Below are 25,475 nucleotides of genomic sequence, written 5' to 3'. Positions count from 1 at the left end.
CAGGGTAGGTAATGGCTCATTAGCTATTAATCCATCAACCCATTGCTATAAAACATTAATAGTAAGGATATATGCTCAAACATCACTATGTATGGGCAGCCTTATGCCCAAACAGGTCAATTCCCTGCTACCCAGGTGAAAAAAGAAAAATCCACGCAAAAATAATGGTAGAATTTGTGGCAGTGGCGTTGAAGGTAGCAGTGACGTTGGCAATGGTGATAAAGAGAAATTCTTGTTTTTCCTACTCACCGTTTTCTGCACAATTTTAGTAACCTGTTTTGATGTCAAACTTTATCACAGCCAAGTCCTAACTTCTAAGCATATAAACTACAGAGCATAAAATCCTCCTCTTTGAAAACCATAGGCAGTTTTGACAATATATTTGAATTCATTAACCTCTTAACTCTGGTACAAGTCCATATTCACAAGTATGACAATGATTAAGTTAATGAGTTAATCATTCCCTTCTAGTTACAGTCTTTCTTAATTAGTTGATTTAAATTGGGGAGTGGGAGGAGGAAGGGGAAGAATCTTCTGTGGAGTCTATTTTCATAGTGCCAGATAAAATTTCTGAAGGCTTTTTTTGAAAGATTTAGAAATGTAGACATCTTTCCCATACCGTTTATGATTTTTTAAGCTACCAAGTCCTACTAAGCCGATTATCATATTTTAGCAAAATAAATCACTTGGCAAGCACTTCCTACACGCCTGCCCTGCAGAGACCATACCCTAAAGTCAGGCCCTCCAGGAAACACAAAGAGGCCAAGGGATATGACACAGGCTTTGCAAGCTTGTGAATCTAAAGTTTGTTAGTCATCTAACCAAAAATTAAGGGCCATGGATCATATTTTCAGGATCAGTTGCCTCCCCTTGCAGGGCCTTAGTTCACACGACCACGGTGTTCCCAAGTTTTAAAAAAGAGTGTGAAAATTTACTCTAATGTCCTTGCATAATTTGGACCAGGCCCCACAAATGCCCTATCATTATATTATGCAGACATTGTTCAAGTAATATTCTTAGCATTTTAATTTCCCTTTCTCGTTTATGATTTTAAAAGCTCTCTCAAGTGACCTTAAATAAATGCTAGATGGTAGTCTCAAATTTCCTCACTTCAATAATTTTTCTCTTATCAGTGCACTTACAAATTTTTAAATATCTTTGCCCTTCCCCTCCCCCTCCACATAGTACACATAACTGGAATGATGCATACTTGTTTTATACCTTGAGGGTTCAAGAGTCTTTATACTTTTATATTCCAGTGTCTGGAGCAGAAAGAAGCAGAAATGGTGAGTTATTTAGTAAAAGAAAGCCAAGCTGAAGAACTTGGAAGGTGATACCAGAGATTCAGTGACGCTCTTGAGAGAAGTGATTTATATGTGACGTCCCTTTCTACTTCCATTCTCCTCCACTCCCTAAAACATTGCTCACTCTTTGCTTCTAGGAGTCTATTTCACATACCTCATATAAGCAGAAGCATACAGTAGTTGTCTTTCTGTGACTGGCCTTTTTCAGTTAGCATAATGTCTTCCAATTTCGTCCCTGGTGTCACATATACAGGATTTCCTTCTTTTTTTTAAGCTGAATAATAAAAGCAGAGAGTAGAATGGTGATTACAAGAGACCTCAGGGAGGGAGAAGTGGGGAGTTGTTCAACTGGCATGTAGTTTCGCTCACGAAGATGAATAAGTTCTAGAGATCTGCTATACAACATAATGCCTGTGGTTAATGATATTGTATAGTACAATTAAAAATGTGTCAAGTAGGCAGATCTCATGTTAAGTGTTCTCACCACAGTAATAATAATTTGTTTAATTTTTCACTTTCTCTCCCCTACCCTACTCCATCTCTCTCTCTCTCTAGATATATAGATAGATAGATACACACACACATATATATAGTTGTCTTCTTCCTACAAATATCTTCAATTCTTAAAATAAAAATCTTACTAGGATGAATTGATATTTTTTTTCTTTCCACTACCTTTTAATTAAACTCAAAACATACTTTGATTTAAATATTTTTAGGTTTTTGTTCTGTTTTGTTTTGTTTGCTATGCATTAATCTCCAGGACCCAAAGTAACCAAAATTGGAACTTTGATACTATCATTTGGAAGCATAGAAAAGAGAATTTTTTTTCTTTAGAAGGTTTGTTAGATATCATCTAACAAATTTATAAATTTTACAAATTTATCTTACTTTAGAAATGAGAACATTAAGGCCTACCTGGGAGTAAACTGCCATAATTCTCTTTAGTAAATTTAACCCATTATAATAAAGAAAGAAAGCTTTGAAAGGGCAGGAATTTATTAAAAACTGAATCCTTTTTCAAAAAGGCCAATGATACCAGAACTTCCACTTGGCTCTACAGAGAGGTCTCATTCTTTTTTGGTTTCTCCTTGGCTTAAATATCCCCCCTCATGGCAAGGGAAATGAGGTCACAGTGTAGCTCTGAGGTCCCTAATAGGACCAAGAAAAAAAAAAAAAAAAAAGAGGAGATGAGGGAAAGAGAAGCAAGTCAAGCACTGACTTTGCAAAACCATTATGTCATTTAGTTACTGATTTGTATTTTTTCACATATTCTGAAAAACAAAGAATATAAGAATTATATGTAAGAAATCAAGAACATGGTTCTGAAAAGTATTCCCTAATACACATCACTTTAATACAAAAGAACAACTTTATATTGATTATACCTTTATCTTTATTTACATTATGTCATTTTCAATGTTGTGTCCATACCAGATTAAAACCTCTTGAAGGCAAGGACCTTGGCATAGGGCTTATACATACTGCTTAGGAATCATTATGGACCAAGCACACATGTGCTTCAACGCTAAAATGAAATGGAATCAATCATTACTTAAAATTTTAGTGTCATAAGAAGGAAATGAAATGTTTCCTATTGATTTAAGACATATTAAATTTACCTATATTTCATCAAATAATTAAAAAATATGTTTAAGAAATATTTTTGATAACTTTACACAAGTATTTCTTGTTTACCTGTAATTAGAAAAGCTAAAAATAGCAGAGTATGATAATCCCAATCTAACCTCGTGTGTGTGCCTGCGTATCAGGTAACAAGTATGTGTGTGGGTGGGGGGAATGTGTGTGTGTATAACATGTGTACAAATATATGAGAGAATGGAAGGAAAGAAGCATCTCTGAACCCCTGAGCAGCCACCTGAAGAGGACGACAGCCAGCATGGCCTCCTGCCCTTACGATTATATACAATCAGTGCCTGCCTTAACACTCACAAGTCAAAAAGCTATTGATTTGCAGCCTGCCTTAGAATGTGCTATTGGTGGAGAGAGTGTCTGGCAATGAGAGAACTCAGAGTACAAGACACTGGAGAAGAGGGTCGCTTCACTCAGAAAGAGGTCACAGGGCTTTCCTCTTTGTGATGCATCCAAAGGAAAGCAACAGCTGCAAAACAGAGAACAGTATAATGCATACAATACGATCAGACAAAGAAAAATAAGTCCCCAAAAAATAAGAATATGTATTCATGAACTTGACTTGATATAGCACAGGATAAAGAAATAATGGGGCACCTGGGTGGCTCAGTCGGTTGAGTGTCTGCCTCTTGATTTCGACTCAGGATCGTGGGATTGAGCCTCTGCATGGGCTCCACACTGAGCATGGAGACTGCTTGGGATTCTCCCTCTCAACCTCTGCCCCTTACCCCACCCCACCCTCATACCCCCACTCCCATTCACGAGTGCTCGCTCTTTCTCTCTCTGTCTCTCAAAAAAAAAAAAAAAGAAAGAAAGAAAGAAAAGAAATAATTTAGCCATTATAAGTCCAACAGATCAATACAAGCAGTCAATGTTTTGATTAAAATGGTCATTTTTCATACTGCTTTATGCAGTTTGACAATTTCACTTTCTAAATCAATTGGTTTAAGCAGATTGATCTATGTCACCACCTAAATTCTTTCCACATGGATATAGTTTAAGAATGTTACAAGAATCTAAGAAAGCCCATATGCATAATCATTTCATAGATGGTTGACCAAAAATGAAATTTCCAACACTAGATAAAACAGTAACAATTATGTGGATGGAGGTGGAAATAATGTCTGTAGTTTAAAGCTCTGAAACATATGATACCCTAGATGTGTGTCCTGTTTTGGAAAGCTGCCCCCAGGCTGTCTTGTAGAAGGGTTAGGGGCAAGATAACAGAGGCTCACGCAGACATCTCTGGGCTAAGGAAGGGATTTTCAGGCCACAACATTCTCTTGAGTTCCAAGGAGTCATCCCCAGTGAGAGGGACCACGTTCGAAGACGATTGACAGTTTAGACTGAAAACAGCTTTCAAAGAGACTAATCTTATAAAGTATTGCAAATGAATAAGGGCAACAGGAGAAGGTGTTCACCTGCCAGTCTCCGCCGTGCAAGATGAGAGCCTGTCTGTACTCACACATGTGCTGACTTAAAAAAAAAAAATCACATAAAAAACAACATCTTTGCTTCGGAGACGTTTTTAACAAGTATTACAGAAAGAGCACCAGCTACCAAAAAGAGTTGCCAAGGCCAGAAGGAGCCATCAATCGAAACAGTTTACATTTCAAAGTTTTTCCAAGAAGAGTGAAAAACGTCTCCCTGCCTTGATGGAAAACAGAGGCGCTGTAGTAAGAATCTATGTGCTGCCTTCTCAGTCAAGTTTCTTTCTCTAGAGTGGCCTTTTAAACCTTAGGTTGGTACCCACAGGTAGAGAGAAATAGAAGTGTTAGTATCTCCTGGGGCTTGTGCCCTGAGCAGCTTAGTGGCCCTGTGGAATCAGGATAAAAATCCTCTTCCTTTTAGGAGTTTCACAAGAAAAACAGCCTTATTGCTCTTGGGCACTATTTGAGATTGATTGGTCACTTTTACTTCTATACTACGTACTTTCTGACATCACTGAACAAATAATTATACGTATCTGCCTTGGAATGTTTTTTTCCCCTGGAGATAATTCCGGAATCGAGTCTTACTTATCTCAGCCTCTTTTACAATGGAGGAAATGAAAGCTAACAATGCCACATTTTAACCAGGGTGTGCATTTGTTTGTCCCTTGTAAAGAAAATGTTTTTTTTTTTTTATTTGAAAGAAAAAGTCTGCATGCTTTTCTTTGGCCCCGGGGAAGGAAAAAAGAACATTTCTTAAATTCAGTAAGGATTTTCAAAAGATACATAATCTAATGGATACTTCTGGTTTTAGCTTTTAATTTTCTGCTTAATTTTTCCATGACATTACTAAACACCAAATCTAATTTCCTGAATCTATTAGAATAAATTCTACATACTTTCATTTTTCGTTCTAGAAGCAGGTCAAATGGAAACAATAGTCTAAGAAAAAATTTTAATTTCATAATTAAGACTTGGGAAAGGAAGATAACAGTGAGAAACTTTTGTCATTGATTTGTGTCCCATGAAAATGGTTATTTGTGCATCTCCCTCCTACACACAACATGCCAACAATCCCTCCACTAGATCCAAATGTGCCAACACATCTCTTTGACCAATAAGTAATGTGTATAACCATAACAAAGACTCAAATGCCCTGATTACCCAGAAGTAGTGCCATGACCATTTTCTTAGATTGCAGTAGAATAGATTAAAAAAAGGACCACCCTCTCTTTTTGCACACATACACATACGCTGTTCATTATGATCACAAAGGTTACCGTCACTTTCTTAGATTGACCTTTCGATATAAATTACACAATATCACTGAAAAATATTACCAATTTCTATACCAACATCCTTTGTAAATACCACTGGTTCTCCATGAACTCCTTCTGACCTCCTGGTCTGAGGCTGTCACCATATGATGTACATAATTCTCTCAACACTGATCCATTACTTCTGCTCAGTGTTGGGGGTCAGGCCAATAGTGTAAAGTCAAAGATAATTAGCAGCCCTATCAATAACCAGCTCCAGAATTGTCGCCTAAGTGACAGGCCAGAAAAGCCAAGAAAAGAGGTAGCAACAGAAAGTAGAAGAAAAGTGCCGGTACATTCTGTGGTTCGAGCAGCTGCTATGGACTATCAGCATCACCAGGAGACCTCATTGCATTAGCATAAATTCAAATGACAAATGCACAGTGCTATTCAGAGACTCATTAATTTGCAATGGGTGCAGTGCTCATGACATATTAGTGCAAAATTCAAATGTCTTTGTAGCAATGTGAATTTAGTTGTGAGACCAAAGTCGCTAAAATGAAAATGTGTGGTTTTTTTAGCAGTTTATTAAATTATGAACTGTGATGACTATATCCGTGCATCTTTTTAAGCAGATGAGGTCCAGCGTGCTCCAGCGGCAAATCGCATGGTTTGTGTTGATATTTTCCTGTCAGACAATTTCCAAGCAGCAGATAAGATACTAGACTGTCTGCTTTGCTCTGCTGCATGCGGACTGAGAGCTCCCCCTTCTGGACAAATGACATTGCCACTCTAAAAGAATATGCCACCATTTATTGTCTTCTTTTTGTATCTTTAACAACAGGTTTTGATGCAAAGAATTTCAGTGTCCACCGAAAGCCAAAAGAAAATAATTTGGTATGATTTATTGTAAAGGAGAGTATATGATAACTTTCTACAAAATGCAGAAGTCACCCTCAATTGAAATTGGTCTTACATAATTTTCTATACAGCGACTCCAAGATCTCATTTACAAGCATCTTTTTTAAAATAACTGCCTGGTTTACGTATAGCTAGAATATAAGCAAAAAAAAAAATTTTTTTAATTGTTATTGTCATATTATTTCCATAATACCATAAACAAGCTTACAATTACTAAGCATTCAATTGTATAAAGAAAATAGCATGGATATACATAGACAGAGCCTTTTAAACAAAGCTACTAAGTATATCTTGTACTCAACTTGGTTGAATGAGATTATGAACAGACACAGACAAGGAAAGCCAGATCATACCTTTGCCACTTGTGTCTGGTGGGCTAATCTGTCTTTTTAACATAACAAATCTTCTGCCCAATTATTTCAAGTTACTCAAAACAAATTTATCGCTGTTGTGCCTTTTAAAAATATAGTGACTCAGATCATTACAAAAATGGAATGAAGAAGGAGGTTAACTTTCTCTGCAGTATTGATGTAACCCAAATATACGAAATGAAATGTCACACCTGCACTTCTCAGTATCCAGAATTCATAGTTTCTTAGAGCAGACCTGAATCCCGGTTTATATTACACAAATACTCATGTTCATAGCTAATACTTTTAAAGAGATACATTTAGCATTTTTCAGAAGAAGCTATAGCTTTCCAAATCATGTATCATACCTCTGCAAAAATTGAAAAGCAGGCTACCATTTGAAAATTGCTGTTAGGAGAATAGAAAATCTACAAGTAAAAGATGTATCCTTTGGCCATTTGAACTAACTAATCTCCACTGGGCTATCCAAAGTGTGCTTTAGCAGGTCCTTCTTAAAAAGTATGTTTATCACTTTCTAAACTTTGAATACATTATATCAGGTACAAAGGGGGCTATGTCACCCTATTATTGCTTCTAGACTTAATTATGTACTCTCTGCGCACTCGATTTACAGTGAATTTGGTGAAAGCCATTCCACTAAAAGCTGTGTACTTCTAAATTACATTTAATAATATCATTGATGCTTTGTGTCATCTTCAACAATTAAAAATAACATCACTGTAATCTATCCTACTTACTTGGAATTGAATTGGTCTTGAGTTATTTAGCAGGCTCATTTTATTTAACAGTAACTGCTACATGAAAGATACAGAGCTAATGAGGATTGAGAAGGATCGCTGTACATTAAACATGTGGAAGGAGCATGTAACTGAGCAATATCAGATTTATCTCTGTAGCTGGATGTCTTGGCATTGTTTATCCTTACCGCATTCCCTTTCACCAAGTACTTAGAATCCCACACTCGCAGAACGTCACAACCGGAAGGGCCATTGTTGACCATCTCTCATTTTACAGACACGGGAGGAGAGACTCTGAAAAGCTCAGCAAATTTACCAAGATCTAACAGCTAGAAAGTGGTAGAACTGAGGAAAGAGCTCTGGTCTCCGGACATTCCTTCTCAAACTTTAGCACACCAAAGAATTACCTGGAGGACTTGTTAAAACAGATTGCTAGGCCTGCTAACAGAGTTTCTGATTCAGTATTGGGGGAAGAGATTCTCATTTCTGGCTACCTCCAAGTAATACTGTTATTGCTGGCCCAATGGCCACATCTTCAGATCTTAAGAACTACTGTTCTCTAAACCAGTTTTCTGTAAACTGCTGTATTCTTATTTCTAATAACATCTCTAATCATGATACACAAATCACACTCAATATCACATTACTTTTCTGTCATCTCTCTGAAAGAAGACAGGGGTAATACCTACAGTGTTAAAAATTTGGAAGGGCACAGGAAAACAAAACAAAACAAAAAACCAAGGTACCCAAAGCCAGATTAAGGCATTTAGGGACACTAAACACTGAAAAGATTATTGCCACTGAGGTGAATCGCTATCCCAATTCAACCCATGTAAATCTCAAGGTAAAAAGCAATATTAAACCATACACACTGTAAAAGAGCCAATCAAAGCCTTAAAGTCTTAAGGTTCTCCCTCTCTCACTCTCTCTGTCTCCATCTCTCTCTTTCTGTCTCCCTATCTCTCTCTCCCCCCTCCCCAAACCCTCACTTATACCCTAAGCATTTCATAGTGTACCTATCAGGTTATTCTAAAGACAGCTCTATTTCTATATTTCTAAGCTACTCTTTTTCATTCTGTCTTACCATGATCACTTGTCTATTTTGTGAGTATAAAATGAACTCTGAGCTGCAGTTTTCTTAAATCATTACAGAATCTACATAGAGGCCAAATATAGGCAAGATGGCCTTATCTCCGTTGCCTTCCCCCACTAGCTATCAATATTTAGGCAAACAGAAGTTTACCCTCTTTTCAGTCTCTAAAACAAATTAGCATTTACAGACCTAATGCATCAAAGTGCAACTTATGATTGCCCATATAATGTATTAGCAAATTTAGGTCACAAGAATCAGAAAGAGCTCCTGGGTAAGGAAACCTGAAATTGCCTGTGCTTGAAGAACCAGCTCAGAAGAACGGGAGCATCTTCAAGAATTTCACCCAGGCATTTGCCGGTTCCTGAGCCTAATGCACAGAATTCAACAAACCTGTTCAGCACTCTGGTCTCACAGTTAGTTGTAACATCATTGCCTTTTTTTCCTGGTTTGGAAAATAACTGTAATGAAGTTAATCACCAAAACCCAATATATACATCTATATATTGATTTTAAAATAGCGTCAGTTTGGAAAATGAAAGTGACTAATGATAGGAAAAGATTTTAATTATATATATAAGCCTTGATGTTTCTGTGTTCTCTCTGCTTTTTTTATTGGAGTACAATTACCTCTTTTTTCAGAAGATTTTCAAAATTATCTTTTATCAGTTTTTAGAAAATTTCTGAAATCATGGAATAGATTGTATTCCAATTCATATTATGAATACTGCATTTTTCTGAGCATTAAGGATCCTCCCCCAAAAAATAACATCCCTATTTCTGGAGTTCTCTAGTAAGTTACAACATTAAAATCCACTTTGATATATTACTTAGACTCCTACAGAAAATTAACTTTTCTTTTCAAAATAATTTGCAACTATAGTTTCCACACAAATTTTGCTGTGTTTTTGCCTTATATTTTCTACCATCGTCCCCATTATTCAAATAAGCCAACCAATCACAGAAAAATTAACATAGGTTTGTCACGATTACTGGTGCACCCATGCTGTTACTGGGCTTATTACATGCCTCAGCCACATGCTATGTTCACCATCATTTCACCTAGACCTTCCAGTAACATACTCCTAATCCCAAATTCTTTTCCATGCTAGATGCTTCCTTTCACATTTCTTCTTCAGGTTTAAATCAAATAGACCTCCTATCTTTCACAGTCCTTGAATGCTATGCAATTTCTGAATTGCAATAAAAGTTCTATTTTCCTCTGTCTAAATTAAAGTGAATTATTTAGTGTTTCAATGAGTGGCAAACACAGAATTTGTTTATTCAGGACAAAAAACTATGAGAATATGATTCTTCTTTACAACACAATAGAATACTTATTCCTTCAAAAAATTCTGCCCTTTAAAAAATGTATTAAGTGAAATCAAGTATTGTAACTCAGAGGTTATTTGGGAAAAAGTTTATTAATGTAAATGGCTAAAATCTAGCCTCATGTGAATACTAAGGCAGATAAATAGCAGTCTATTAATTCAGGTTATCTTCTCTACAACTGCATTTTTATTTATATCCTTTCATTTCAAAATATATGCGCATATACTATTTTTATCTCTCAGTAAAAATAAAGCTAGATATTTTTTGGTATATTAAGCAAGTCTGTTTTACCTGTTTCTAAAATCTTCTCTCTGATATTTTTAAGACAGTTATCTTACACAGACTCTAGAAATGCAAAGGCAATAAAAATGAATCGTTTTGTCTCATGCAGGAATCTTTATTAATGAATATGTGAACATTCTCTGTACAATTTAATATGCTGTATCCACTCATATAATTCTACAAAGAAGTATATTTTTGTGCATAAGCTGATTGGTAAATTTGATTTTAATAAGAAATCAGTAAAATATGCATATTACAAGTGAAGAGAGTACAGGTTCCTATCTGCCATTTATAGTAAGATCTTATATTTCAGAGCTTAATAATGAACCTCCCTGGGGAAGATTTAATAAAGCAGGTGCTCTGGTATTGCAGGCACTTTTGCTTCTGTCTTTCCTTTTTTTCCTATCTCCATGGAAAAAAAAATCTCAATAAGATTCATGACCCTGTTTATCAAGGATAAATCTAGTATAGTCTGGACCATGTAGCACCCAAGCTGATCCAGATCTCCAACCCAACCCACTGTTTGTCACTGCGTTTATAAAGCACAACATGTCCTGTGAAATTATATGTTTAAGCATTGTCTCTCCATCCTTACCACAAGAAGTATAAAACCAGTTTAGAGTAACCGTCTGTTGCACAGTGTAACAAATTTTTAAAAATACAAGTGGGGTGGAGGGGGGAGTAGATCTTAACTGTTCTCTTCTCCTACAGAACACCTAATGTCTAAAACATGTTCAATCCTGTTAATGCTTGTCAAATATTTCACAGTTCAGCTTTGTTCAGACTTTTTACTGACTATGAAAAATCAATTTGGTGGGATTCAGATTCCAGAGACGGAAGAGCTGGAAGAGACCTTAAATAACCTTGTTCTACCAGGTTTATAGGTCAAAAACTGAGTCCCAAGAAAATTAAGTGACTTGCCCAAGGTTTTCCAAAGAATCCAGTTTTAAACTCAAGTCTACAGACCCCTACTTCAGCATCCTTCTCACTGTTCATTTCATCTGATATTTTTCTTTAATAATTAAACAATTTCAAGAAGATACACAATGTGATTTCACAATTAAGATAAAGCAGTTACATTATATCCAGGATTGTGTAGAATTTCACTTGTAGAGAGTTTCATCTGGTATTTAGTCATTATAGTCAAATAGTATCATTATCTTTCAATTACAGAGATCAATTCTAGTTCATTAGCAAAATAAAATGATTGCCGAAGGTCCACATGAATTCTTCAAAGCTGCAATCTTCCTAATGTCAGAAGTGAAATACATTTCATAAAAAAACAAAATTTAACAAAAGTACTTGAGGTTAAATCAAACTGTGCAAGCCTCACTCACCTAAGTTATCACAGATCTATGTTTAACAGTATAATTCAAAGATCTGAAAAGGAAACTACATGCCAAAACCCTTATTAATAGCCATTTTTTCCTATTTCTTGGTTTTAGTAGCTTTTCCAAGAAAGATTAGGGTCACAGGATATTATAGCATGGACAAAGATTTTTAAGTATAGATTCAAGCCAAATGACCTAGAACTACATAAAAGGAAGACTAGATTATGTTTAACCTTACAACAGAATTCTACATGTAGGTAAAAACAATGGCCCAAACAATATAGCTATTAAGGACTGTGGCAACCTTATCAGGTTTTCTGAACTGACAGCCTTAATTGCTATGAAAGCAAATCCCAGTCAGCTAAGCAGAGCTAAAAGCAAAGGGGTAACAATATTATCAATCTAAATTGATGCTAATATCCTCTCCATAAAACTATACTGGTGTATCTTGGAAGAAGTCATCATTTACAAAAAATACATAAAGCTGTTCCTCTTTAATATTTTCAGTTATTATAAAGTTATCATATTAGAGTTTCTAAGATGATATAAACATTTCAATGTTAAATTGTTAGAATATGTAAACCAAAATTATAGGCTTTGGCTTTCCAAAATATTTTTTTTTAATTTTTTTAATGTGTATTTATTTTTGAGACAGAGGGAGACAGCGAGTGGGGGAGTGGCAGAGAAAAAGGGAGACACAGAATCTGAAACAGGCTCCCGGCTCAGCTGTCAGAACAGAGCCTGATGTGGGGCTCGAACCCAAGAACCGTGAGATCATGACCTGAGGCGAAGTTGGACGCTTAACCAACTGAGCCACCCAGGCACCCCATCCAACATATTTTTAATTGTACTTTTTCTAAAAAAGTAATTGATGATCTGCTCAGACCATGATGTGGCCACACAAATAGCACAAATAGTTATGATCATGATATACATCAGGCTTGCAATAAAAGGGATTTTTCCCCATTATATACGGACAAAAATTTAAAACAAAAAAAGTTAAAGATAGTTACATTGTGCTTTTATACATCGATCCTTTTCAATATAAATCAACCCTTCATAAAGTTATTTATGCAACTTAACATACATTATCTCATTCTTCTTAGTAATTATTTGCTTCATGGGACACAATCCCTGGAATTCTCAATTACTAGAAACTCAAGATGTTTATCTTGTTAAATAGTTTGCTAATATAGAAGAATGACCTTTTTGAGTCATACTAAACAAAGGGCAGTAGTAGTCAGGAAGCCTGGACAGTATGTAAATCAGGCAATTAAGTAAACAGATATCAGGGGTACAATAATAGCTGTCAGTAAACAAGAGGAAAAGTCAGGTAAGAAATTCAGCGAAGAGAAGCAGATGTAGCCTAATAAATGAAAGGGCCCTAAAGGAATGAAGAAAAGCCTGGCCTAGAGAGTAAACTTCTGGGCAGAAGATAATACCCTTGTCTAACAGGAGGGAAGGGTACCCAGGTAACTGTGGGATTCTCAATGGGCAGACTGAAGCAACTCTGTGTTCAGCAATGGGGCCTCAAAAGAGAAGAGTTGTGTGTATAATTAAACAGACTAGGGACCCCTGGGTGGTTCAGTGGGTTAAGCGGCTGACTTTGGCTCAGGTCATAATCTAGCTGTTCATGAGCCGTGTCAGGCTCTGTGCTGACAGCTCAGAGCCTGGAGCCTGCTTCAGATTCTGTGTCTCCCTCTCTTTCTCTCTCTGCCCCTCCCCTGCCCACTCTCCATCTCTCTCCAAAAAAAATAATAAATAAATAAACATTAAAAATTTTTTTTTTAAAGACTAGACACTGAGACCCCACTGAAAACCACACAGAGTCATCTTCCTGTGAAAGACCAGGTGGGTAAAGATTGGTGCTGCATAGACTAGCAGATGGAGAAAGTCTGGGGCTCAGCAGCAGCAGAACATGTCAATGCAAAGCAAACTGACGGCAGTCAAGGACACGAGCTGATGCAGGCCTCATCTGTATGCATGAGTGCTGCTGGGGAAGGGCTTCCTTTTTGTTTGCATAATTTCTGAAATTCTTAGACAAATTTATAAACTGGTTGGCCCCCACAAATACAATACCATCCTTCTAGCCAATGTGGCATCTGGAGGCGTGAGCCACTCAATGGAACCTAGCAAGGGAAGAGCCATACATCAAGAGTCTGGGGATTGATTTATCCAAATTATACTGTGTTGGTATATCTTCTATTATAAAAATACCCCTACTGAAAGTAAATGCTACATATGCAGATGAAAGGGAAAACTCCACTACACAACTCTTGATGTGTGTTGCACTGTTCACCCGCAAATTTAGTCTTTTGGATTATGATATTTGTAAGTCAAGGCTTTATACACAAAATGTAGTATTGTTCTACTCTTGCTCTTACACTTTAGTCTAGCAATAATTCCATGTTATTGGGGATGTTGATAGTCAAATTGTCCTGAATGCTGCCATTACTTGGGTATTTTCATCAATGCCCTGTTGTTTCATGAAACATTGCTTGGCATTCTTCATTTATATTCAACTTTTAAAAAAGAAAAGAGAACCAAAAGAAATGCTTAAAGATATTTATGTTCTCTTAATTTAACTCAGAGATAAAGGAAAAAATGTTAACCATGGGTGAGTCTAAAATATACTAGGATGCCTAGGAATGAAACTTTCCTTCAATAAAATTTTTAACTAGAAAAATAACACGCTATCTTGAATAACTTAGATGTTCTGTCGGGCAAGAACCTGGAAAAGATAACTTTAAATTATTTTAATTTGGAGGCCACCTGGGTGGCTCAGTCAGTTAAGCATCTGACTTCAGCTCAGGTCATGATCTTGAAGTTCATGGGTTCGAGCCCCGTATCGGGCTTTGTGCTGACAGCTCAGAGCCTGGAGCCTGCTTAGGATTCTATGTCCCCATCTCTCTCTCTGCTCCTCCCCCACTCATGTTCTCTCTCTCTCTCTCTCTCTCTCTCTCTCTCTCTCTCTCTCAAAAATAAAATCAACCAGGGGCGCCTGGGTGGCGCAGTCGGTTAAGTGTCGGACTTCAGCCAGGTCACGATCTCGCGGTCTGTGAGTTCGAGCCCCGCGTCAGGCTCTGGGCTGATGGCTCGGAGCCTGGAGCCTGTTTCTGATTCTGTGTCTCCCTCTCTCTCTGTCCCTCCCCCGTTCATGCTCTGTCTCTCTCTGTCCCAAAAATAAATAAACGTTGAAAAAAAAAATTTTTTTTAATAAAATAAAATAAAAATAAATAAATAAAATCAACCTTAAAAATATTTTTTAAATAAAAAATAACTTATTTTAATTTTTGAAATGACAAATTTATGCATGTGCACTACACTACAAATAGTACAAAGAATTCTAAAGTCCCACTCCAGTCATCACCCCAATCCAAATCAGCTCCCATGAGGTAAACACTGTTACCAGTTAGAAGTGTGTTCTTCTAAACTATTTCTTACGCACTTATAAAGATATAAAGAATAAGTACGCAACTGCCTTTATACATATAATTAGTGCATTGAGATATGTCTTTTTTTTCTTGCTTTTACATAAATTGAGAGAAAATGCCCTTTAATTCTATGATTGCATAATTTCATTAATTGTTCTGAGAAAATAAAACATTTCCTTGGAACTATTGGCCCGGAAGCTAGTATTGCACTGAGCTTCTGAAATAGCCTATTAGCAGGAGCATCCCTTGCCTAAAGAAGAAAAATCTGCTTCAGTAGCGCTATCATGTCCTTTGCAACCCTCTGCCAAACAGCATATATTTAGCTTCAGGCTCATCAACAAACTAGCAATGTCATTCGTCCTCAGTATCCATTATAAAAACTTGCACCTGATGAACCTCAAAGCAAGTTTCTAGATCACATACCCTTTTGGTCCAGCAATTCACTTTGCTCATCTTTTATCATCATTGCTTGTTAAATTTGCAATGCACACACGCACAAGCATGCAGCTATGGAGAGAATTAAACCCTACACTGTTCTCCCCTTGGGGTGAAGGGAAGGAAAGAAAAACAGGAAAGTCAATATTAAATATTTGCTGTGGTTATTTAAGTATATATACATTTGTGTGTTTCCCCTTGGAGGTTGCTTGATGGAGGATGCGTTTACAGAAACTTTAAATAAGTGGGTCAATCACTGTAAGACGCACAGAGACTTAACTTTTTTCCAATTCTATTATTTGGGGCTGTTCGATTTGATGTTTGATTTGAACTTAAGAGCTTTAAATAAATGCTTGGAAACTATACGGGATGGCAGTATTTAGCAATCTTGTTTTCTTTACATAACGTAACACACTAATGGACTACATTTTTCTTTGCTTTTTGCCATTAACTCTGAAAATAAGCAAGTTACTGTCCAAATCAGAGCCAAAAACACCACAGGGTTTCTGGCTGCAAAGGGACACTTCATGCATGAATGTGGGAAAGGAAAAAGTTGATAAACAGCCAGTTGGGAAGTGTGAAGAGATTATTTTTATTTCATGGTGTTTTCAGTGTGTAGTATCTCAGATGTTCAAAAATATATCACTGTGCCTGAAAGTTTACAATCCCCATAGTAGATATTATCCAATGTAGTAGATGTGAAACACTTATAATGAGGACGCTTTTCCTCCATCTCTCCCTCTTGCCCTTCCTCTCTTTCTCTTTTCCAAATCTAATGGGGTTAAAATGCAGCTTCACAGAAAGCAAGCATAGGCACATTGGAATTTTAATGAATGGATCCATGAGATGCGGTTCTTAAAAAAGTGAAACAGATGCTGTCCCTCTGCTGCTGTTCTTTCTTCCTGATTATTTTTATTTCTTTGCCATTCAAAAGAATCTGGTACTTCAGGGTGATTTTCCTTTGATAACCATCCTCTTTCCAACACTGAACACCCAAGTATTGTGTTCAGACCTCAAGGTTTGCAATAATAGTGTTGAACAAATTTGGGGGAAAAAACTTAAAAATTATGGTCTACATTTCATTGTTGATTCTGTAGAAATACACACACACACACACACACACACACACACACACATACACATACAATAGGACTAGCCTGGATCTCCAAAATGATAAAAATTAATTATCTCACCAAAGTGCTGACCTCCAACATCTTTGCAAGGTTTTCAGTGTGTGAGACACATTTTCTGTCTACATGAAACATTACCTTTGCTAGTCTTGCTCATTAGTTCATCCTTCTTATTGCCATTGCCTCTAATTATTTTATTATCATCTTAAATTTTTTATTATTATTTATCATCTGTGCTAGTTTTATAATATAAGAAACATTTAGAATTTAATAAAGCAAAACTATAATTGTCTTAGTTAATCAATAAAGGTGTGTTGCTTGGGAGCATAAATGGGAAGTTAATTTGTTTTGCAAAATAAATGCCACAATAATGGAAAGACAAAAATATTCAAAATTCTCTTAATAAAGGGCAGAGTACAGAATATTTTCATCTTATATCTTGAAATAAAGGAGAATGAAAATATAATCAATTGACTCTTGTATAATCATACAATTATACAATTATAAATATGTGTATATATCTACAATCTACCTCCCCCCAATGCTATTTAAATGCAAAGAAATTAGCACATATGAGCTCGAAAGTACTCACATCTATAGAATATATCTTGTGCTCATATGTAATAAATCTGTTGAATGAGGAGCACCTGCATAGCTCAGTCAGTTAAGCATCTGACTCTTGATTTTGGCTCAGGTCATGATCTCACAGTTGTGAGATTGAGCCCTGCATCTGGCTCTGTACTGAGCATGGAGCCTGCTTAAGATTCTCTCTCTCCAGTTGCTCTTCTCTCCCACTCAACACTCTCTCTCTCTCTCTCTCTCTCTCTCTCTCTCAAGTAAAAAAAATAAGAAGAAGAATAAGTTGAATAAATTTGTTGAGTGAACATTCTAAAAGGCAGAGGGTTAGAGCTTTTGTGAAGCTGGGAAACAATTTGAAACACTTTCTAATCATAATAGTTAGTCATTATGTGTGTTGCTCTTCTAGATATCCCATATCTGTTCGTTAGTTGAAAACAACAAAACTCAGGATAAAACTTGTTTCTTGGACACTCCATCCAAAAGAAACCAAAGTAAATTACAGTACTCTCAACTTAATTTTGGAAGCTAGTCAACTCTCTATTTAAACTTCTGAAACAATATTAGTAAAATAGTAAAAAACACAGACTCCTATCCGTTAGCTTTCCAAAGACATGTGGTCTTTCTGTTCTTATGCAACAAAGAGGTTTATTTCTAGTACATAAATTGTTTCATAGAAAAGAAATTATTTCAAAAAGATAAATATAGTACTTTTATAAAGAGTAAAGGGAAAAGAAATAGTGTGCTTATATCATATGTTAGTTTCTTTGTGTATTGGTAGTTGCTCATCAAAACAAGGAAATAACATGGTTCTTAAGATACTAAAAGATTAACCTCTGAAGGTAAGTGGTATATGACAAGTACAGAGTAAAAAACATAGGGATATTTCCTTTTGTAACTTGTAATGGTTTGTAAACAAAATAAATCTAAGAAATACGAGGGACTCAGTAGCACCAATAGAAGTGTTGGACACAGAGAAAATTCTTTTTTTTTTTAAATTATCTTCATATTTATTTATTTTTGAGAGACAGAGCATGAGTGGGGGAGGGGCAGAAAGAGAGGGAGACATAGAATCCAAAGCAGGCTCCAGGCTCTGAGCTGTCAGCACATAGCCCGACGCGGGGCTCAAATGCACGAACCATGAGATTGTGACCTGAGCCAAAGTCGGATGCTTAACCAACTGAACCACCCAGGTGCCCCGACACAGAGAAAATTCTTAACCAAAAAGTCCTGCCAAGTTTCCTTTGTTTTATATGTAAATCTATTGGTGAAGTAAGGGGTTGGGTGTTAAGGCTTCCTTCTTGAGTCTTCCTACTTTAGAAATAACCAAACAAATATACACCCATCATGTGTTAGAAAGTGACGTACATCTTTATGCCTCAATCTTTTGAGGAAATGGTCCTATACATAGACGGCCACTCCCAATTCCCTCTCCTGGGTGACCTCCATGAGAATACACTTACGGTTGTCCTGCCCACAAAACTAACTCCATAGTTCCTCAAAAAGTTTAAAATAGAATTACCATACAATCCAGCAATTCTACTTCTAGGTATATACACTACAAAAAACCTGAAAACAGGTGTTCAAACAAAGACTTGTGTAGAAATGTTCGTAACAACACTATTCAAAATAGTCCAAAATAGTTCCATTTGGTGGAAACAGCCAAATGACCATCAATAGATGAACAGATAAACAAAATATAGTACATCCATACAATTGAATATAACTTACCCATGGAAAGTAGTGAAGTACCGATACATGCTACTACATGGATGAATCTTGAAAACATTATCTTAGGCAAAAGAAGTCAGACAGAGGTCCTTAGATTGTACAATTTCATTTATATGGAATATCCAGAAAAGGCAAATGCATAGAGACAAAAAACAGTTCACTGCTTGCCAGGGGCCAAGAGAGTGGGGAATACAGACTGATTCCTTAATATGTATAAGGCCTCCTCTTGGGGTAATAAAAAATGTCCCCTAACCAGATAATGGTGATGGTTGTACAACATCTGGCTGTACAACCAGATAATGGTGGTGGTGATACCATAAGACACTGAACTCTAAACGGTTAAAATGCTAAATTTCATGTTATGTGAATTTTATCTCAATTAAAAACAAAACTAAACTAAACTAAATTCCAGTGTTTGTGATCTGGCCCCTAAACTCTTCAGAGTTTATGTGCCTGGCCTAAGTGATCTGGGCCCCTGGCAGCCAAGACTCCTCACAGCAGTATTGGAGATGTCGCTTTTAAGTGAGGTCAAGTTCCCACTACAGTGCCTAAATAAACTTTCCCAAAATGTGGCCCTAAAGGCAAAAATTCTGATATGTTGACTTTTATTAGTCATTTTAACAGTATGCATTTTCAAGAGACCCAGATTTTAGATTTTTTTTTTTCTAATTCAGGACTTTCTACCTTTTAGCTCTTTGGCCATCAAAGAAATTTTTTCAGAGGCAATGATGAATTGGCTTCCTTGTAGGGCAACCATACATCCAGTTTCCTAAAAGCCTTCTGGTTTACATCTACTGACCTAGCAATTAATAGTAGTGTCCCTACTACTCTCAAAAGTGTCCCAGTCTGGACGATACATTGAATGATCTCCCTACTTCACAGGGACCACAGTTTAAGCTTTGCTGACTGATCTGTCCAACAAGAGTCTTTTTTTTGTGCCAGCTTTGATCCAGTTCTCTGGCAAGTTAGATGTGATTTGTCTTAATATATGCATTCTGTTTGCCAAGGCATACATAGCATGTTTGGACAATATGGTCTCATTTCATGATCTTTTGCTCTTATTTTTTCTTCATATCCTATGATACAGCTAATCGTTTGTGGGAACCAAAATGCTAGGAATGATGCCACAGGGAAACTTTCCTATAAGGTATACTTTCTAAAGTGGATTAATCAAAAAAAAAAAAAAAAAAAGCTTAATAAACTCAGTTTGGGCACACCCTGATGTTACTACATGGTAGTGTTGAGCTAAATCTGGTTGAAATTTCCCTCACATCTATTTGATAGGATCAAGTGCTATAGATAATTTCATAGTTGTCTACCTATGCTTACTAACATCCCTCTAGGTCAAAAATAGTCATCCTTTTTTCTTTTAACCTATGCATAGTCTCAGAACCTATGTTCATACAAGATTAAATCAAAGAAGTAGGTGGGCAAAGAAGACTGACATGAGCTGAGAGATTCTGAAATTAGATTACCAATGAGCATATTAAATTGATGCATTCCTTTTATTTTTTTTAATTTTTTTAAATGTTTATTTATTTTTGAGAGAGACAGAGACAGAATGCTAGTGGGTTGGGGCAGAGAGAAAGGGAGACACAGAATCTGAAGCACGCTCCAGGCTCTGAGCTGCCAGCACAGGGCCCAACATGAGGCTGGAACTCACAAGCTGTGAAATCATGACCTGAGCCGAAGTCAGACACTCAACTGACTAAGCCACCCAGGCACCCCGATGCATTCCTTTTAAATAACGCTATCTGCTTCTTATATCTAGAAATTTAGTGGCATAGTGATTACATATTTCAATATTTGCTGTCAAGATCACCCTAAACAAAAATTAATCAGGCAGTATATTAGTTGGATTCCTTTGACTACAAGTGGGATTGGCATAGGCCATCATAAGAACAGCAAAGTTTATTATGAGATTACCCACAGGCTTGAAGAACCAGTTACACTCTGTTTCTGTCAGCTCCCTAAAAACTTTGATTTCATTATGGTCCACTGTGGTGCCAGCTTCACACGACAGCATCCTTTCAGCTCGAGCTCTTACTTCTTTCCATTAATTTAGTTCAAATAACTAAAAGGGACAATCTAATTGATCCAACCCACCTTGTTGTATTAGGCCATGCCACAGGTCATTGGTTCCTCTATAAAACAGCTGCCCCTATTTCAGATTCATTACCCCCTTACCATCCCCTTAAGCAAGGTAAACTGTTTTGACCAAAGAAGAAAAGTTCAGTGGTGTAGTATATTAAAATCCCCCCACCTTCCTGCCAGCAGGCGTTTTAAGCAAGGCAGTCAGTCCCCCTCAGAATGGGAGATTCTATATGCCCAACAGGGGCAGTTTTTCTCTTTGTTTTCTTCTCACTCCTTCCCACCCATCTCCACAAAAAGCTCCAGCAAAATGCTTTAACTCCATTCTATTCAACCTACCCTGGACCCCATTCTCATTAACTCTTACTCTTAATTAGATATCAAATATTTCCAATATCAAGTGTTAATGACAACTCGATGCTACTTTCAAGAGATCACTTTTAAATTAGCAAGAACCTCCCAGCTAAGAACCTCTCTGTGCTATTAGAGAAATATTTAGAAACAAGAACTTCTGCCAAGCACCTTCCCAACCTCCAATCATATCATATTTCGGTCTATATACTTGACCAGCTCAGGATTTTCTTGCTTTTCCATTTAATTCAAATCAATATCTAATCAAAACTTATTTTGCTTTATGTTTGTAATTCTGTAACTGTTTCAAAGCACAGAAATTCATACAATGAAGAAAGTCTTATTTTTCAAGTATTATTCACTTATAAATATAAGATGTATTTGAAAGTCCTTTCTGCAGAAATGAAAGGCAGCCAGCAATGGATTAAACATACTGTGTATCTGTGGTCTTTGCTGCATAGTCTGAAAAGCCATTTCTATGAAATTTTTAAAAATTGAAAAATATTTACTAAATTACTACCTGACATAATACAGTAGGTGCAAAGTAATAGATTTCTTTTATAAAAGTTATCTCCCTGCCCTCAAAGAACCTATGTTCAGTTCAGGAGTTCCTCGACATTCCCACCCTTGCTCAGTTTCTCACGTTGTCTAAATGAAAAACTCATTCAGAGACCTGGGAAAATAGCAAGTGGACAGCTCTAGAAAGCTTCTCTGGGCAGAAAAAAAATTCCCATGAGGGGTGCCTGGGTGGTTCAGTCAGTTAAGCATCTGACTCTTGATTTCGGCTCAGGTCACGATCTCATGGTTTGTGGGATCCAGCCCCCACAGGGCTCTGTGCTGACAGCGTGGAGCCTCCCTAGGATTCTCTCTCTCTCTCAAAATAAATTAATTAAACTTAAAAAAAATTCCACGAAATTTAATGTGTTAAGAAAATATCTTTCTTACCTCTCTGATCCCCTAAGCAAACCTACTGAATTTTCCTTCTTGTCTGTGTAAGGGACTATCAGGGACCACACCAGCAGTCAGGGCTCAGAAGAGACATGTACTAAGCAGAGGGACACATTCAGAGCAAGGGCAAAGGATAAAGGCACACCTATCTTTAAGGGGTTGTGTGTTGGGCTATTTTTTGTTCTTTCTGTTTTCCTAGGAAACATCATTTTGGAAAGTGAAGATATGACAAGTGGAGAGAAAGCAAAGATATAAGACGAGGAAAAGGGAGGGGAAGTAGACAAAGAGCCTGGCCTTTCAGTGTGTGAGGATTTTCCCTTTTCTAGGAAGTTTAAAAAAAAAAGTCTTCTCAAGGAAATTTAACACTTTCATACTATGATTAATGTATTAACACTTTAAAAAAAAAACAGTGGTATAAACTCTAGCTAATTCTGTGCTGAAGATACTGAATTCAGGCACAAATCACACAAACAGTCCTCAAGCTTACAATGAAATACACTCCTGGAAGAGGAGCAATCAATAATATGATGCTACTAGATCTAGCTTCTTCAACAGAAGTAATGTCATAAGTGGGTGGAGGGAGATAACGTCCCTGGCTAAAGCCTGACATTAAACATTTTATAGACTAGGCAGCAAAGAGCAATTTATCTTCCCAGCAAAATGTTGGTTTCAAACTGGTACAGATTAAAACCTTCCAAACTATACCGAAATTGAACAGCACCCAGTTTGGAATCCCAGCTCTGTCATTATCTAGCTATGTCACTTCAGGTAAGTTACCCTGAGACAGGGAAACTAAAGGAATCCCATGAAAACTTTTTGTTCCTCCTTTCCTGCTTCTATTTTTGCTAGGACTTCTACCTCCACCTTGCACACATGACTTACAAAACAGATAACGTATGTCCTCCTTTTAAAGGTCAAAGAGTTTTTCAAGTCTTCCGACACAGTAAGTAACATCTATCATGGAGGACACTCGAGCACTCTCGTCCTTGTTTTGACCAGTTTCTAGATGCCTGAGAGGATACGTATACCAGACCACAATCTTCAGTAAAAACTCCAGTCCCCAAGCAAGGACAAGGCTCACTCAACCTTCTTTCTGGGCCTGCCATGGAGACTTCTGAGTCTTTCTGTGTGAGTCATTCCATAGATCCTCTGTCCATATCTGCACTCTCCATATATCTTCAATCTGCTCTTACTTCCTCTTGGCTGGAGTTTGATTTCTATCCCGCTTGAAGCCAAGGACCCTCTTGACAGGTCCTGTGGGACTACCTCTGGGTCCCTAGACACTGCCTGCCTGCCTCGATCCTCTCAGAATCAGTTTCCTTTTCTATAAAATTGGATTATAATGATACCTATCTCATAAAGCATGAATTTGTGATAAAACAAGCAATATGTATTTTGGTCTTCATTCTCTGGCTCCCAGCCAGAGTTCCTAAAACCTTTACAATTTCCTAAGTGAAAAAGGTGTAAGGGGTATCTTTAGTTGTAATATTTGGTTTTTGTCCCTGGTTCCTGATATAGTTCAAGAGTGATAGAGGTAAAAGGAGTATCTTTTGTTATTTATAACAAAACCTTTTCAACCACACCTGAGTTTATGTTAATGAATTGACTTTTGGAAAGCCCCTAAGAATGGGAAGGCTTGTTGCCAGGGGAACCAACAATGTGATGAGAGTTTGGCACTTTCAGCCCATCCCCCCAGCATTCCAGTGAAGGAGAGGGGATGGATATTAAGTTAATCACTAATTGCCTATGATTTAATCAGTTATGTTTATCTGGTAAAGCCTCTATAAAAACCCTGACCAAAGAGCTGAGAGAGCTTCCAGGTTGGTGAACACATCAAGGTGAGGGGAAAGTGACCCACCCAGAGAAGTCACAGAAGCTCCACACCACTTCCCGCATATATTGTCTTATGCACTGTTACCATTTGTCTGTTCCTGAGTTGTATTTCTCAAAACAATAATAATAAGCAAAGCACTTTCCTGAGTTTTGTGAGCCCATCTAGCAAATTATCAAACCCAAAGACGGGTTTGCAGAATCCCTGATTTATAGCCAGTCAGAACTACAGGTGACAACCTGGGACGTGTAATTGGTGTCTCACGTGGGGAGTCCTCTTCTGGGAATGAGCCCTTAACCCGTGGGGTCTTCACTAATTCCAGTCAGTGTCAGAATTGGGTTATCTAGTAGGACTCCCAGTTGGTGTCCTCCAACAAATGGAGAATTGCTTGGTTTACAAAACTCCACACATTTGGTGTCAGAAGTGTTGTGAGAATCGAGGAAAGAAGTTTTCCTTGTATATGGTGTTCAAAAAACCACAACAGGTCCAAAATAGAGTCACTTGTTCTAAGCCCTACATCAGCAAAAAAGGTCTTAAAACCTAACCTAATTGCAGTTTCAACATCTCCCAAAGACTAGAATTTTAAACATATCAGTCTGGAATTTACTGATCAATCCCAGAGAGGTAATCTGCCTAATAGACCCTGGTCCACTCCCCTTCCCCAAAGGAAGGTCAGCTTGCCTGAAATAATACTATCTTTTGTTTATGACATCCTTACTCCTGCCCCCTTCTGCCTACAAAAGCCTTCTATTTTCTACAGCTCTTCAGAGCTCCTTTCTACTTTCTAGATGGGACAAAACCCAATTGTGGAGTAAAGCCAATTTACTGTAGTCAGTTGAATTTTTGGCTTTTGGCAAGGGTATTGTAAGAGTTAAATTAAATAATCTATATAAAGCACTTAGCAATGCCTAACAAGTACTATGCACTCAGTAAAGGTTAGTTGTAATTATTATCATGTGTACATATTGATAAACATGTTTCCGGATTGCCACTCATTGTGTAAATTGGTCTATTTCATCCAAACACAATGCATCCTACATGCCCTAGACAAAAATACCAGCCAACTCTATCATATAGAGTCCACCATACTTATTTCTGATATTTTGATTCAGTCAGTTCAGTTGGCCTGAATCATACCTCTGGCTTCCAACAACCTCATTGTGGCCTCTTTTGCTCTAGCCCCCATCTTGACCCCCAACACTTAGTTGGGATCTGTTCAAACTAGCTATGCTACCTGCACT

At 37.1% G+C, this 25,475-nt stretch overlaps 1 long non-coding RNA gene across 1 annotated transcript in view; it reads right to left on the bottom strand.

Moving 5' to 3' along the window:
• The window catches only part of LOC131510309 (uncharacterized), a 177,145-nt gene that overhangs the window by 89,629 nt on the left and 62,041 nt on the right, over positions 1-25,475 (bottom strand). Inside the window, exon 2 of the long non-coding RNA XR_009260993.1 lies at positions 1,459-1,578. This is a non-coding gene — a long non-coding RNA (uncharacterized LOC131510309). The remainder of the gene's footprint in view (positions 1-1,458; positions 1,579-25,475) is intronic.

The sequence above is a fragment of the Neofelis nebulosa genome, chromosome 1, assembly GCF_028018385.1.
Source record: "Neofelis nebulosa isolate mNeoNeb1 chromosome 1, mNeoNeb1.pri, whole genome shotgun sequence".
NCBI classification, from domain to species: domain Eukaryota; kingdom Metazoa; phylum Chordata; class Mammalia; order Carnivora; family Felidae; genus Neofelis; species Neofelis nebulosa.
This window is presented reverse-complemented; position numbering and strand designations above follow the sequence as displayed.